This window comes from Protopterus annectens, chromosome 13.part0 (assembly GCF_019279795.1).
Source record: "Protopterus annectens isolate FY-2018-M chromosome 13.part0, PAN1.0, whole genome shotgun sequence".
In the NCBI taxonomy this organism is placed as follows: Eukaryota; Metazoa; Chordata; order Ceratodontiformes; family Protopteridae; genus Protopterus; species Protopterus annectens.
Genome location: NC_056747.1, coordinates 1,369,823,151 through 1,369,835,431, shown reverse-complemented (window position 1 = coordinate 1,369,835,431; position 12,281 = coordinate 1,369,823,151).

Genomic DNA, 12,281 nt, shown 5'->3' with positions numbered 1-12,281 from the left:
GCTTCTCAACTTAAGTTTGAGAAGTTGGGAGGGGCAGCACATGGCAGAAAAGCTAGTTTCACCTCTCTGGAAGCATATGAAAATTTAAGTTGAATTTTTATACTAGGTCATCTTTTAACATGATAAAAGTGATTTTTTTTTTTTGGTCTTTGGTTAGGAAAGAAAAAAACAGGGCCTCTGTCAGGGTAATTAATCAGCCTGTTGAAGCAGAGGACTGAAGGACCACAGCCGAAAGACAGTTGCCTTTACCTGAATCTGAATACCGGCTTGCTGCGTCATTCAACACAAAATCCATTTATTTTAAGTACATTTTGGCTTTTAACTGTACATTGTGTACACTTACAGGGAATTACTACACTTTCACAAATCAGATGTTTAACTGATATAATTGTGTCACATTAGGCCTCCTTAAACTGAATGTTTGTTACATTGTATTAATGTGACATTCTATATGTCCTATCAAGCTACCTCTTCCAGGAGAATCAGTTTTATTTACTTAAATTTGATTACCGGGGTAGAACACTGATCAGACAATGACCGATTACAGGCTCAGACCAACAGGGCCATAAAGACAAGCCTCATGTCCATGATATGTATTTTTTTTCACTTAGTCTGTGTAACCGCCACAGCAAAGAGTCTTTTCTTGGGATTTGCAGAATATTGTACAGCATGTGGGTGGGACATACATTGCATCACCCCTTCCCCCCACCCTTTGTATGCATTATTTTCGATTATACTAGACCCTTGGGCCCGCTAAGACATTTGTTAATAGCCATTACACTCCATATACCATGCCTATGGAAAATGCATTTGCATATTTTTTTAAACCATGGTGTAACATTTCCCTGTTTGAAGTATTTCTAAGTAAGATTCAGAGAAAGAATGAGATAATCTTCATGCCAGTAAGCATGCTGCTTTTATTCTCACCATTTAATGATGAAAAGATGCACAGTCTCTAAATATGTATGCTGAAATCATTTATTTAGTATGCCAAAATGAAAATATATTAATATGCTGCTGTGTTTATGGAAATCACAGCGTCTTCCAAAATACAAGAACTCAGATCAGAATAACTGTTATTTTGAATTTGTTTTCAGTTCCTGATTTGCCAAGGAAAGGAGAAAGGCAAATATAAAAAAAAAAAACAACAGTTTCTCCAGCTCTTGGCAGTTGTAGTAGCTAGCGACAATACCTCTTAATTTCTTTGCTCAAGTAGTCTGGGCAAAGTGAAAAATAATTGGGTGGGGGGGGGGGCAAAGGCCAAAAAATGAAGGACAAATTGTAAGTATTGGTTTAAGTCATGGTAAACACTAATAGGACAGCTTTTTATGCATTTTATGAAGGATGTGAAGAATGACACTGAAATACCTGTCATTAATTATGGACTGTAATCTTCATTCATTTGTCAAAAAACACACACATTTTAAACGTGAGTAGTCCAAAAATATGTAGCAAAAATCTGGACATTCTCTGATGTTCTGGACAGCTGAAAGGTGTGTTGGGGACTTACCGTACCTGGCTCATCAAGTGACTCATGCTAGTCCCCTGTCTACCACTCCACCACTCATCTCTTCATGTGAAGAGGGAAAAAAAAGTTGCTTTCCTAGTCTGGCGATTTTTGCCAAGAGCCATTCCCTACCTCCAATCCCAAGTCTGCAACTGAATATATATATATATATATATATTTTTTTATAGCAAACAGATTGCTACAGCTTACAACACAAGAAGTGCTAAAGTACATTTCTGTACCGCATTTAGAAATGACGGTACAGAAAAGAACTTGGGAAGTGCACTTCACACTTGCTACACTTCTAGGGGCCTGCCACCTTGCATAAAATGTTGATTTCAGGCAGTATTCGTTTGTCATTTTCTTATTCCTGTTTTCTGCTTTCTTTGGTGGATTATTTTCTTTTTTACCGTTAGGAAACCCTGCATGTCATAGTAGAATAGGACACTTTAGACTACATTCAGATTCATAACCCAGCTTCCAAACCAGTGTACATGATGTAATGCACTGCCCCCAAATGCATGATAGTTGTCAAAACATAGGCAATTCCAGAAGATGTTTTGTACACACCAAGTAACAGTGTATTTAGATGAGTAAGGTCAAAGACAGGATCGGGCATCATCTATTCCCAGTTCCCAAAGAATTGGTTACACTGCAGTATATACAGGCATATATAATCGAGACCTGTGTGCCCATTGTGTATCCTGCTATGCCACTACTTCTGTCTACCACCCACAAAAGTAAAGGTTATGGTGAAGTGTATGTGTGTGTGTGTTAGTTTGAGTATATGTGTTCATGTTCAAAATAGCTTTCATATTTTCGTAAGAATCGTATTGAATAGTGTATGCTTGGGTGTAGTCCTAGTAGTAGCCATTGGTACATGCTGTTATCTATAGCTGTAGATGCCATGTTTCAGTAGTGGCTATTACAGGGTCGCACCCTTTGAGTAAAATGTAGAAGCCCAGAATATGTGCGTGTGTGTGCGTGTGTGTGTGCGTGTGTGCGTGTGTGTGTGCGTGTGTGTGTGCGTGTGTGTGTGTGTGTGTGTGTGTGTGTGTGTGTGTGTGTGTGTGCGTACGCATGTTTTGTGTGTGTGTGTGTGTGTGTGTGTGTGTGTGTGTGTGTGTGTTCCAGTACTCCTTACCCAGTGCATTACATTCTCCCATGCTTTACAGCTGTTTTCCATTCATGTAATGTGCATGTATCTGACTTTGTTTGGTGTCAGACATGTATCTGCTGTATTCAGGATACACCTTGCTTGCATGATGCAGTTCCGTAACAATGAATGTTATCCAATCACATGAGTGAGTCACATGGTCAAGGTGATGGTTTCACTACATGAATAGTCATCTCCTCATCTCCCCCCTCCCATCTCATGCATATTCGGGAGGTTGACCAGAATATCTTGGTCTAGTGTGAGATCTTATTGAATGGGCTCCCTATTGAAATGTCTGCAATTAAAATGCCGAGTCCAGACAAGCTGAAAAAAAATACTGAAAATACAGGAGAGTGAATTTCAAAAATTGCTCTTCTGCTTTAAACTTGGTTTTAAAGGGGGAAACCCCACTCTCCCATGTGGGAAAAAGCCCCCCCCCCAATTTATATATACCAATCCAAGATCACAATACCTTTGAGAAAATGGAATATTCCGAGAAATGGCATCTTGTACTTCATATATGGAAGTCTGATCTTTCAGCCAATCAGTCTCCATATTTTGGGACTACTGTAGTGGGTCCTGACATATCAAATGGTTACTTAGTAGATGACCCCCTGCAGGTCTGTCCTGATTCATTTGATATCCAGACCTCAGTTTTAACATTTGACAGAAAAGAAAAAAAATAGATGTGAAGTAACAGATTGTCTAGCAGCATATTTTAATGTGCATGTTAATCTATGCTTTGGGAAAGTACTACGTACGTTGGACTTTATTTTAATGTGCATGTTAATCTGTGCTTTGGGAAAGTACTACGTACGTTAGACTTTATTTTAATGTGCATGTTAATCTGTGCTTTGGGAAAGTACTACGTACGTTAGACTTTATTTTAATGTGCGTGTTACTCTGTGCTTTGGGAAAGTACTACGTACGTTAGACTTTATTTTAATGTGCATGTTACTCTGTGCTTTGGGAAAGTACTACGTACGTTAGACTTTATTTTAATGTGCATGTTACTCTGTGCTTTGGGAAAGTACTACGTACGTTAGACTTTATTTTAATGTGCATGTTACTCTGTGCTTTGGGAAAGTACTACGTACGTTAGACTTTATTTTAATGTGCGTGTTACTCTGTGCTTTGGGAAAGTACTAACACGTTAGACTTTATTTTAATGTGCATGTTACTCTGTGCTTTGGGAAAGTACTACGTATGTTAGACTTTATTTTAATGTGCATGTTAATCTGTGCTTTGGGGAAGTACCACGTATGTTAGACTTTATTTTAATGTGCGTGTTACTCTGTGCTTTGGGAAAGTACTACGTACGTTAGACTTTATTTTAATGTGCGTGTTACTCTGTGCTTTGGGAAAGTACTACGTACGTTAGACTTTATTTTAATGTGCATGTTAATCTGTGCTTTGGGGAAGTACTACGTACGTTAGACTTTATTTTAATGTGCATGTTACTCTGTGCTTTGGGAAAGTACTACGTACGTTAGACTTTATTTTAATGTGCATGTTACTCTGTGCTTTGGGGAAGTACTACGTACTTTAGACTTTATTTTAATGTGCATGTTACTCTGTGCTTTGGGGAAGTACCACGTACGTTAGACTTTATTTTAATGTGCATGTTAATCTGTGCTTTGGGGAAGTACTACGTACGTTAGACTTTATTTTAATGTGCATGTTAATCTGTGCTTTGGGGAAGTACTACGTACGTTAGACTTTATTTTAATGTGCGTGTTACTCTGTGCTTTGGGGAAGTACCACGTACGTTAGACTTTATTTTAATGTGCGTGTTAATCTGTGCTTTGGGAAGTACTACGTACGTTAGACTTGGGATCGAGTTTACAGTGTTCACTTGCTTGGTATGGAGTCGTACGCAAGTCATTAAGCAATGCACAAGTTCCCAGATTAGACTTGTGAACAGGCACTTCCAATCTAGTCTGTCCTAGCAAAGTGAAGGATAAATAAATTAATTATTTCTGTAGGAAGCACCATCTAAGAAAGAAGTAAACTGTTTTATAATTTTAGAAAATGCCATTTCAAATTGCAGTAATTGTGTCAATACAAAAAGGTTACTAAGTAATTCTTAAGAGGGAGGGTGAATGATTTTGTTTTGCTCCAAAATTGAGAGCAGCAGATGTCTTAAGTTTTTATCCCAAAATAAAATCATATGCAAAATCTATAGTTTCATAATAGATTTAAACAGCTGAAGGTAATGGAATATATGAAAACAGGTGAACACTTACATGACGTACAAGCTGCATGGCTTTAACAGCAGGTGCATCTACCCACAATTGCAAGTCACATGCAATCTGTGTAGTGAATCCAGGAATATCTACTACCATACGTAGAGTTTACTAGTGAAGTGGAGAACAGATGTAGATTGCTAAGCCTTTGTTCCATATCACACACACACTTGTGGACAATTTAAAGTCACCAGTCAAACTGCCACATGTCTTTGGGATGTGGAAGGAAACTGGTGCACCAACAGAAAATCCACACAAACACATACAAAAGATGCAGACTCCACACAGAAGACACACAGACTCCACATAGAAGACACACAGACTCCACACAGAAGGCACCCTAGGTGAGGATCAAACCATTTAACTTCTTCATGTGCGATAAAGTCGTAATATTTACTGAGATCATATCTGCATGATATGACACACGCACTAACACAGACAGGCATATGTATACATGGATTACTTTCCTTTCCTCAAGAAGGCATTTGTTTGAAAGTGGGAAAAGCTGGTAGAGCTCACTGAAAATCATCAGATCAAATATTACTCGCGGTTTCTGAGCAAGATCATAGAACAGAGGGGACTGAAAAATTTGCCAACAATAGTAAGATCTCTGAAGTGATACACACACACACACATTTATATATATATATATATATATATATATATATATAAAACAGGAGCATGCACAGGGTGCCTGCTGCCTTGCAAAGAGATGTTTTTTTCAATGTTTTTGACACTTGAGCATTTAGGTGTGATCTTGTAAGATAAAACTGTATACACACATATTAGTCCTAATTTTCACAGGTGTATCATTTGCTAAGGGAAGGAGAGTTCCTGAGTACCCAAGTAGTATATTTCTTTGTAGTAGGAAATTGCATTATTTAATGCGACAGGGAAGTTGGAAATGACCCTGTACATCTTCAGCCATTATTTTGCTTTCTTAACTGCCACTGGTTGTATCCTGATAGCCACATGTATCCAGGTGACCGTTTTGCAGCTAAGGTAGTGGAACGTTTGAGATGAGAGGCTACTTTAGAAAGATGCAGGCTGCAGAGATGCATGCAGCTGCTGCTTCCTTTGTATACTTATTTAGTAAACCATTCAACCTGGCCGTGACTAGGGAGTGCCACAAGCAGGCCAGGGTCAGGCTTTTTATCCCATTCTCCAGTGCTGTCTGTGGTCTTATTATGCCTCCCTGTGGTAATGGTAGTTTGTGAGATCTTGCTTTTTCCATGATATCTATTTGGGACCCCTCACAAGGTCAGATAGTACATTTACAGGATTGTATCCCATAAAAGCAGGCACGTTAAAGACACTCTTGCAATAGGCCCTGATTTATTTCCTTCTTTACACTCACTTGCTAATGTAGTTGTTTGACTGCTACAGCTTGCTGTGTGCAGGTCGCCAAGTATGGGTAGCAGGATCTTCTGTGTACTGTAGCTGCGAGCACTGAAGTAATTCTGTGACACAAATTAATCAACACTGTAAAGCCAGACAAAACATTCTTTAATGAAAAAAAATATACATTTAAAATAATAAGGGAGTTTGTAACCTGCAGAAGTAGCCAAGTATATGTTTAGTTAATAAGTTATTGCTTCTTAAATGTCTCCTTTAGCTCAGATGGCCGTATTTGTAAACTGTGTAAAAAGCTGTCATACTAGGCCTACTTAGAAGTCATTACTCCCCCGTACAAGTACTCATTTCAAATCCGACTTCAGTATTGTGTCTATTAAAGTGCATATACATGTGCACTGTACACTATAAGCAGTACAAATACAAATGTAAACAAATATTCAAGTCATATACAATAAATTAGACAGGGGGTATAATGCATCTGGATATAAAGATTTAAAAAGATAAAGTACAGAACATAAAAGGAAGTACAATAAAAAAGCAAATGGATAGAGTAGTAACAATCAAGTGTAAGTATGAATAAAATATTTTGAAATTGTTTAAAGTTTCATAGATACAGTCTGTGATGGGCAAAGGTCCAAATATCTAAATACTCTAGCTGCATAATGGAACAGCTCAGTACCAGAATCGTTGGTGTATTCTTACCGTGACCACTGACGTAACAATATGTTGCAGACCGATGGGTTAACCAAATACTGTGCTCCCACGTAAAACAGCACTGAATTCAGCATTAAAAAGGATTTTATAAAGTACAAGATGAACAGAATAATATATTTGTATTTTATAAGTGACAATTCCAACTGTTAGTGTCTTAACTGTCTCCGTTAGCTCAGTGGACTAGTTTTTGAGGGTTAACCCATAATATATAACTTTTGGCCTTTAGTTTAAATGCTGGCTACTTCCTCACTAAGCAAGTCCAATTGTAAAGTGCTGGAATTGAGAATGCCACTGCATAGCATTTAAAGAATTGTTTTAAAACAATTTCTCCAAATACTGGATATCAGTATAATGGATCATTACCAGATAAACGTTAAAAACTACTGAAAAAGGAAATGATTGTGGAGAAAGATTGTGGTGCTCTCTGCTTCTGAGCTCTGCTGGCCTCACGGTGCTGGTCTTTATGTTTTTTACCGTTATTCAGGCACGTTTTCTTCGTCTTGGGGTGGCTCATGCCTACGTAAATGTTAACTTTGTTTATTTTAGCTCTGTTATTGTAGAAAATACTGACGGCTGTATTTTATTGGTTAAAGAGGTGTTATATGAACGAGATTCGGTTTTATGTGCGTATGATCATTTACAGATGGTCACTTGTAAAGAGGTGTTATATGGACGAGATTCGGTTTTATGTGCGTATGATCATTTACAGATGGTCACTTGTAAAGAGGTGTTATATGGACGAGATTCTGTTTTATGTGGGTATGATCATTTACAGATGGTCACTTGTAAAGAGGTGTTATATGGAAGAGATTCTGTTTTATGTGGGTATGATCATTTACAGATGGTCACTTGTAAAGAGGTGTTATATGGACGAGATTCTGTTTTATGTGCGTATGATAATTTACAGATGGTCACTTGTAAAGAGGTATTATATGGAAGAGATTCTGTTTTATGTGGGTATGATCATTTACAGATGGTCACTTGTAAAGAGGTGTTATATGGACGAGATTCTGTTTTATGTGCGTACGATAATTTACAGATGGTCACTTGTAAAGAGGTATTATATGGACGAGATTCTGTTTTGTGTGGGTATGATCATTTACAGATGGTCACTTGTAAAGAGGTATTATATGGACGAGATTCTGTTTTATGTGGGTATGATCATTTACAGATGGTCACTTGTAAAGAGGTGTTATATGGAAGAGATTCTGTTTTATGTGGGTATGATCATTTACAGATGGTCACTTGTAAAGAGGTGTTATATGGATGAGATTCTGTTTTATGTGGGTATGATCATTTACAGATGGTCACTTGTAAAGAGGTGTTATATGGACGAGATTCTGTTTTATGTGGGTATGATCATTTACAGATGGTCACTTGTAAAGAGGTATTATATGGACGAGATTCTGTTTTATGTGGGTAGGATAATTTACAGATGGTCACTTGTTCTCTTTATGGAGAGGGTCATACACATATCATGTTGGTCATAGGACAACACTGGGTTATTTAGCCAAGACTTTTCACCCATGTTCCCATAAAGTCAGCACCTGTTTTCCCTGTCCAGTGGGGACACAGGTGGGATCCCCCAACATCTCTGGGAAACACAGGGAGGATTTGGGGGGAGGTTTGCAGCTGATTGAGAGAACTGCAGTAATTTTGACAAGGAGAATTAAAGGTGTTGTGCATCTGGGGTAAGCTGTGGGGGTGTGATGAATGCATCATCTCTGTTGACTGGAGCAGAGCAACAGTGGTACATTGCAAGTGTCATTAGATCCAGATTCAGGCGTTATGAAGCATGACACCACTCTTTCTGCTCACATGGAAAGTGATAAAGCATTGTCTGCATACTAGGTAGTGCAAACCTGGAGCAGTTTATGTAAGAAGTCATCACATTTAGAAATAGCGGGGTCTCGAGAATGAATGAGATGGAAAAAGAAAGTTAATTGGAGAAACGTGGTGGTAGCTGGCAGTTGGTTTAACATGTGAGCCAGTAGGTTCACAAGGAGGGGCACATATGGGTTCTCTGCTGTTAGATCTGTGTTCTGAAATGTACAGTCAGATATGTTTGTTCCATCTCTATTGTGAATTGCTAAACTCACAGGTGGTCACATGCTCAGTGTTCAGGCCGTACGTACTCATTTTGTACTGAAAGCAGACAGGCCTGGCAGGCTACTAGTGTTGTCAGAAGGTCGTTACCACTGCAGTAAAACATAAGGGTAACAGAGATGTGGTCATTCTGCCATCAGCACCAACTGAGCATTTTCTGGGTAACTGTATGCAAACCTTTTGAAGTGGAGTGTAACAAACTGGGGAAGCAAAAGCCTTACACAAGGCATAGTACTTTGCTGTACATAACCCAGTCTGTCAAAACTAGGTGATAAATGTGAAATAAATATCTCAGAATCAGTCATAATGCAGTTTATTTCTACACTGATTGAACAGAACATGTTTTCGCTACTCTGGGTTTATTGACTGTAGGTCTGATTATTAGATTATGCATTATTTTGAATTTTCTATTTCTTTATGAAATATACATTATATGCATCTTTAAAATAAACAATGAAACTAATCATTTGAAGAATGAGTCTATTCTAACAAAGTTTACTTTGGTTTTGTTGTGCAAAATATTTAAATAAAGTCTAATTTCTTGCTTAGACCTGACTGAGTTTTATTAACAAATATGTTGTACCGTTTGAGTTTTTAGAATAGAATCAATCAGCTGATCTGCAGAGTCCCATCCTAGTTTGCCCCATGCTCTTCTTTACAACAGTGCCTCCTGTAACATTGCTAGTATGAGTTTAACATATGAACACTGCGGCTGACTGAACAACTTTTAAATATGGGCTATTTAATGGAAGGATCGTCCCCATACAATATTCATTGGATAAAAAGGATAAAGCTACATGCAGATGTCAGTCTTGCAGTCAGAGCTCAAAAGCACTCGGGCATCTTTAAGGATCAGGACATTTTATGCTGAGGCTGCATGTTTGTAAAGGAGACCTTCACCCATGTGATCTTCAGTTCTCGTTTTTGCTGCTGAGGTAAATAAGCACCTGTCAGTCACGTCCTTAGGTGGTCTGAAAATAAAAAAAGTTCTATTTTTGCTTTTTTTTTTAGTAAGTATTTCATGAATTGCTCACTTGACTTAGCTGTTTTGGGACTTTTTTTGTCTAATTATGTTTCTCAATTCAAAACTTCTTTTAAATGTTATTGTTTGAAGTAAATACCCCCTAAAGATTATGACAGCAAGTTTATTTTCCTTTTTTTTTCCATGGGGAAGGATCAAGATCTAGATACAGATACCCTGCTTAAAAGGGGTTGGGAGGGTGGCCTAATGGTTAAGGTGTTTCCATTACAAACACAAGGTGCAGAGTTTGAGTCTCACAAGGGATAATTGACTAGGCTTAGAATGGCTCACAAGGGCAGTTAGCTTAGTACTAATCTATGAATCTATGAAGAGCTGCATAAGGGAAGGCCTTTATCCAGCATCCTGAGCTGTTAACATCAACAGAGTGGATACTCGATATTACAGGCAAACCCTGACAGAAACCAAGACAGTCTTTGTATTCTTGTGATAAAGGAGATAGATTTGGGGGGGGGGGTCTCCCAGACCATCACATAAAGTATAGAAAATTAAAAGGATATCCTTGGATACCACTGCTGGCAGTAGACAGAGGGAGGTATCTGAGCCATTTGTGGGCCCTGCAGTTATCCCACTCAGGCCTCTATCCCTTAGAGTTGGGGGTGAGTATTGTTCACTCCCTTCACAAATGTGTTTTTTCTGCAGTGTTTATTGCTCCCACGTGATCCCACCATGCTATAAAAGAGACCTAATGAGGTAATTTTGATAAGGCCAATGCTCTAACAAATGTGGTGTTGATTTTGGCACACAGAGCACACAAGCTGAATATGTATTTCCGTGCTATGGATAAAAGCATTTTACAGTGGGAGGTTGGTGTCTGGTTGTCTGTAGGGAGAGCTTGTGAAACTATGGTGGCTAATCAGGCTTTGGAAACTCCCCAGATGTTTGCCCCCACAACAGCAGACATTCCTACTGTTGAATTAGCGAGAGCTGGACATCCATTCTTCACAGATTTGAAGTTATACCTGGATGGCATCTAATTCTTAGATGTGCAAGGCCTGTCTCAGACACATGCTATCTGGGCACCTTGAGTACAGAATATATACTGACAACTACTTTGCAGTATCACAGAAATCCACGCAATTCTTGGCCAGGGGTCTTGACTCTTGTACTTCTGGAATGAGTGAAAAACGTCAGACTCGGGGGGGGGATGAAATGGATGTTGCATATGTGGCTCCAGGTGTACTTCTCTCTTTGTTTTGATTTTGACAATGAAAAATCTTTATCCTTGAACTCCCAGCTTTAAAATGCTACTCTGGGAGCATGTGCAGCCTTATGAAAGAGCATTGTACATAGCAGGATTGTGTTGTGTCTAATAAGAAAAGTGCAGAACATCTAAGCAGTGAACAGCCCAGGCTCTGTGACACCCCCACCGCCACTCCCATTCTTTAGAGGAGTATACATTCCACAAGATTTCAAAAAACTTAATAAATGTTATGAGGTGCAAAAGCACCACCGACACTTATGAAAACATGGTGGCAGACATGCTGTCATATCTTTGGAACTGTCTAGAGGGTGTGAGATTGTGTCAGGCCATGACACTCTACATAATGGTTGTAAGTACAGAATTTTATACAGATTTGGCAAGAAGACCTATACCTCTGTCGCTCATACTGGCCAACACAATGTATTCCTCATCTTCCTTCCTCAGGGATAAGATGACCAGTCTGGCTCAGACTGCAGAAGTGATGGACAAGCATACGATTAAGTGTGGTTACTGTGGAGTGGATGTTTGATGTGTGAAGGCTTCTTTGTTGTCTGTGAGGTCTTTGCACTTTCCAGATGATGTAAACAGATGTTGCTTCTTTGGGGTTTGTGAGATCATGCCTGGTTCCAGATTCAGCACTTCCCAGATGATGTAAACAGATATTGCTTCTTTGGGGTTTGTGAGGTCATACCTGGTTCCAGATGATGTAAAATGACAATGCCTTAGTAGCTCCTTAGATAAGAACAATCTCTTTGAGACATCCTGTTAGAATATTTATAAAAAAGCTAGAAGAAAAGGACAAAATGATGCAATCTGTTAAATAGGCAACCTACCAGCTTTTCACTGATGTTAAAGGTGTTAGGCCTCCAAAAGTGACCATTTTACAGAAGGCAGACCAAGTAGGAGCAACATGGTGCAGACAATTCCATCAACAGCAGTAACCCTGGACAGAG